The sequence below is a fragment of the Capricornis sumatraensis genome, chromosome 23 (genome assembly GCF_032405125.1).
Source record: "Capricornis sumatraensis isolate serow.1 chromosome 23, serow.2, whole genome shotgun sequence".
In the NCBI taxonomy this organism is placed as follows: Eukaryota; Metazoa; Chordata; class Mammalia; order Artiodactyla; family Bovidae; genus Capricornis; species Capricornis sumatraensis.
In genome coordinates, this window is record NC_091091.1 from 48,627,938 (window position 1) to 48,632,628 (window position 4,691).

At 42.8% G+C, this 4,691-nt stretch overlaps 1 non-coding gene across 1 annotated transcript; it reads left to right on the forward strand.

The window, feature by feature from the left end:
* The first annotated feature begins 2,121 nt into the window (after positions 1-2,121).
* Positions 2,122-2,193, forward strand: TRNAW-CCA (transfer RNA tryptophan (anticodon CCA)). Its single transcript has one exon. It is a non-coding gene; the product is annotated as a tRNA-Trp (tRNA).
* Positions 2,194-4,691: the final 2,498 nt, after the last annotated feature.

The following is a 4,691-nucleotide window of genomic DNA, read 5'->3' on the forward strand; positions in this document are numbered from 1 at the left end:
CTGAATAGGGTCTGAGGACTAGCCGCTGTGACGCATCCTATCAGTGCTGGCATGTCGATTTGGCTGGTTACATAGACGACCTTCCTTGTTATAGAAATATACCCTAAAAATAGTCAGGGTGGAGGATCATGTGGGTACCTCACTCTCAGGAGGCTTAGAAAAAGCAAGCTCTTTGTACTCGACTTCCAAGTTTTCTGTAAGTTTGTTATCGTCTGAAAATTGTTCCAAACTTTTACATAAATCACATTATATACACATAAATATATACATATATGTCTCATGCGTCTTTCTCCTTTATTTTGTGGATGTGTGAAAAGTACACAACACGTCTGCATGTGTGTGTGTTATCCATCAGATAAACGAAATACAGAAGACAAGCATACACTTATTTCAAGGTGCAGAAAAAGTATTTGACAAAATTTTACATGAATTCATAACTTAAAAAAAAATCTCATCAGAGAGACCTGCAGCTTCTGCCCTGAGTTGAAAGAGCTGCAAGGAAACTTCTTCTCACCCTTTCAATAACAAAGGGACAGACTGACTTCAAACCCACAAGGTCCCAGGGCAGAATCACAGAGCAAGCACAGGGGTAATACCTAGGGTGGCATCTTGTCTGCAGGGAGAGGAGAGGTGCCAGCCTGACTCCGCCCCCTGGGCCACCACACTGTGGGGACGGATTGGTGAGGGTCTTTGTACAGACTGGCAGGCTGGTGGAAGTGTGACATCTCCAGGGGGGCTACATGGCTTGGAGGGTGCGCATCTTCTCATAGACTCTTCCCACAGAAGCAACTCAACAAGCTCTTAAAAATGTCCATCGTGTACAAACTTGGGTCAACACAACAGTGGGAATGCAAAGGAACAAGAAACTCTTCCGGGATCTTTCTCTTCTGTGTCCACTAGGAACAGTTTTAATTCACTGGGGGAAGGGCATGAGCTGCCCCTGTAACATTGGGGAAACTCTGCAGTCGGGGAAAGAAAGGGCTTCCCAGTGACTCAGCGCTAAGAAATCCGCCTACATTGCAGGAGCCTCAGGAAGTGTGGATTTGATCCCTGGCTCGGGAAGATCCCCTGGAGGAGGGCACAGCAACCCTCACCAGTATTTTTGCCTGGAGAATTCTATGGACAGAGGAGCCTCGCGGGCTAGAGTCCATGGCGTCACAAAGAGTTGGACACGACCGAAGCGACTTAGCATGCACAGAAAAAGAAAAGAGATAAATAAAAACCCACTCCTTGGGGAGGGGTAGGATTGTACAGCGTAGCCCCAGTTAGAGAAGAGAGGGCCAGGTGAATGAGGCCACACTCCCGAGACCCAGGGACACGGTGCACACCTCAGACTGAGGCTTCATCAGGACAACCGGCTGCCAACGATGCGAATAATTCACAGAGTCATCTCAGTGGATGCAGAAAAAGACTTGAAAAATGTAGCATATATTCTTGGCAAATATTCTCAGCAAACTAGGTATAAAAGAGAACTTCCTGAAACTAATAAAGAGCGTTTTGCTGTTTGTTTTTTACTGGCAAGTCATGTCCAACACTTTGCAACCCCATGGACTGTAGCCCACCAGGTTCCTCTGTTCATGGGATTCTCCAGGCAAGAATATTGGAGTGAGTTGCCACTTCCTTCTTCAGGGGATCTTCCCAACACAGGGATCGAACTCTCGTCTCCCGCTTGGCAGACAGATTCTTCATCATTTAGCCACCAGAGAGCAACCCTACAGAGAATATGGTGAAAAACTGTTATTGGTTGAAGCATATGAAACCGCCAATATTCAGTCCTAAAATGGTGATTTCATATGACTCAATCTACTATTTTGGTTTTGCTTATTCTTTTGGATTAATTCAGTTCAAAACATACCATGCAAAATAATGACGTAATCTTTTTTTCCTTTCCAGTTCTTATCTTTAAATTTTCTTCACTGCTACTGCTGTGATAGGACTTCTTGTACAATGCTGAACAGAAGTACTGATGGTGTTGCTTTTATGATTATAACTGGAAAATTTCCACTCTTTCACCATTAAGTATGACTTATATAATGGTGTTTTTTTTTGATTCATGAGAAATTATTTAATTTTAAGAGATATAATCCAATACTGTCATTTTTATCTGTGGCTAATTGGGCTTCCCTGGTGGCTCAGAGGTTAAAGCGTCTGCCTCCAATGCGGGAGACCCGGGTTCGATCCCTGGGTTGGGAAGATCCCCTGGAGAAGGAAATGGTAACCCACTCCAGTATTCTTGCCTGGAGAAGCCCATCGACGGAGAAGCCTGGTAGGCTACAGCCCATGGGGTCGCGAAGAGTCAGACACGACTGAGCCACTTCACTTCACTTCAGAGTTGTTCAGGTTTGACCATTGAGAGCTTTTTCAAGTTGGCACCTGTGCCTTTCGATACAGCCCATTCCCTTCCCCCTCCCTTCCTTGAGACTTCCTTTCTTACATGATCCTGCTGGTTCATCTTGGATTTTCTCTGCCCAACCCCTGGCATCAACTACTTCAACCAATAAAAGTCAAATGCATTTCAATACACAAAGGAAATAACTGGCAAACAAAAATGTAAACTATGCTACTTAAGGTGAAGGTGAAGTCACTCAGCCGTGTCCGACTCTTTGCGACCCCGTGGACTGTAGCCTACCAGGCTTCTCTATCCATGGGATTCTCCAGGCAAGAATACTGGAGTGGGTTACCATTTCCTTCTCCAGGGGATCTTCCCGACCCAGGGATCAAACCCAGGTCTACTCGCATTGGAGGCAGATGCTTTAACCTCTGAGCCACCAGAGAGCCATGAAATCATTAATGAGTAAATCTAACACAAACATAACAAGATTTCTGCACTGAAAAATTATGAAACTTTATTAAGAGAAAATTTTAAAGACCTGTGTAAATAAGAGCTATAATTTTGACTATTCAGTATCACAAAGTAATTAATTATCCCTGAATTGACCTATATATTCAATGCAATTCCAATCAAAACCATAAGTCTTTTTTTTGTGTGGAAATTGACAAGCTGATTCATTTATTTATTTGGAAAGGCAGAAAGCTAAGCAACGTCAAAACAGTCGTGCAGAAGAAAAGCAGAGCTGGCAGACACAGTCCCTTAGCTATGAAGACTTTTTATAAAACTACCTTACTTGATACAGTGTGGTGTTAGCACGTGGGCAGACAATAGAATAATGAGCCAGAACCGAGAGTGCAGAAATAGACTCATTTGTGGTTACGGACTTTATGGCAGAGATGACATCGAAAGTGGGAAGAATGGTCTATTCAAGAGGTAACACTGTATCACCTGCATCTCTGTATGGAAAAAAATAAATCCTTACGCATAGCTCATACCTCACACCACACAGAAAAAAAAAAATCATTTCCAAGTAGCTTTTAGATGTAAGTGTGAGACATGAAACAACAAATCTAGAAAACAGCATAGAAGAATCTCTTCAAGATTTTACAGCAGGAAAATGTTTCTTCAGCAGATACAACAAAGCGCTAAGCTTTAAAGAAACGATCAATGAGTTGAACAACAGTAAATTAGCAACATGAAAATCTTGTTCATTAGTAAGACAATATTGAGTATGTATGAAACTCCTACAGCTCTCATCATAACTAATGACGGAAGACTTGATGACAGTATCAAAAACATGAACTATTTAGGTAGAATTTAACAAAATATGTGCGAGCCTCATTCAATGATAACTATATGTTGCCACCAAGGAATTAAAAAATAAACAGAGAGATACGTACTATGTCCATGAATTGGAAGTCTCATTATTATTAAAAATGCAATTCCTTCCAGCTTAATGTATAAATTCAATGCAGTACCAATCAAAATCCCAGGAGGTCTTTTCTGTATAAATTGATCAGTCGATTCTAAACTTTATGTGGAAATCCAAGCAATCTCGATTGGTCTTGTATAAACACGAGGAACCACGAGGGGACTTGCCTTCGCCGATGATTTACAATAAAGGAGTCACTGGGCTCTGCGGGCGGACAGGCACTCGGGGCGGTGGGACAGAGCAGAGAGCAGAACGAGGTCCACACGGAGATGGCCAGCTTGCTTTAACACAGAGGAAAAGAGGAAACGACGATTCCATGGAGGAAAAACCAGTCTTTTCAAACAACGGTGCCAGAACAAGTGGAAACGCACGTGGTAAGAAGGACCCCAGGCTTCCCTGGTGGCTCAGGGCAAAGAGCCCGCCTGCAAATGCAGAAGACTCGAGTTCAATCCCCGGGTCAGGGAGATCCCCTGGAGGAGGAAACGGCAGCCCACTCCAGGATTCTTGCCTGGGACATCCTATGGACAGAGGAACCTGGCAGGCTACAGTCCATGGGGTCGCAAAAGTGTTGAGTTAGCACCTAAACAAGAGCAGGCATGATCCCTTGCTCTTGCTTAATGCCATAAGCAAAATCAGCTCAAAGTGGATCATATCGAAAAACTTTTCACACTTGAGGAAGGCCAGATTTTATAATTAGGACACAAAAGTCACAAACAATGAAACAAAATGCTAATAAATTAGACTGAACCAAAATGTAAAATGTCTGCTCTTCTAAAGTCCCCATTAACAAATGAAAAGGCAAACCAAAGACTGAGAGAAAATATTTGCACATCAAAAATGTGATAAAGAACTTATATCCAGAATATATAAAGAAAGTTTTCCTGCTAAGTCACTTCAGTCATGTCTGACTCTTTGCAACCCTATGGA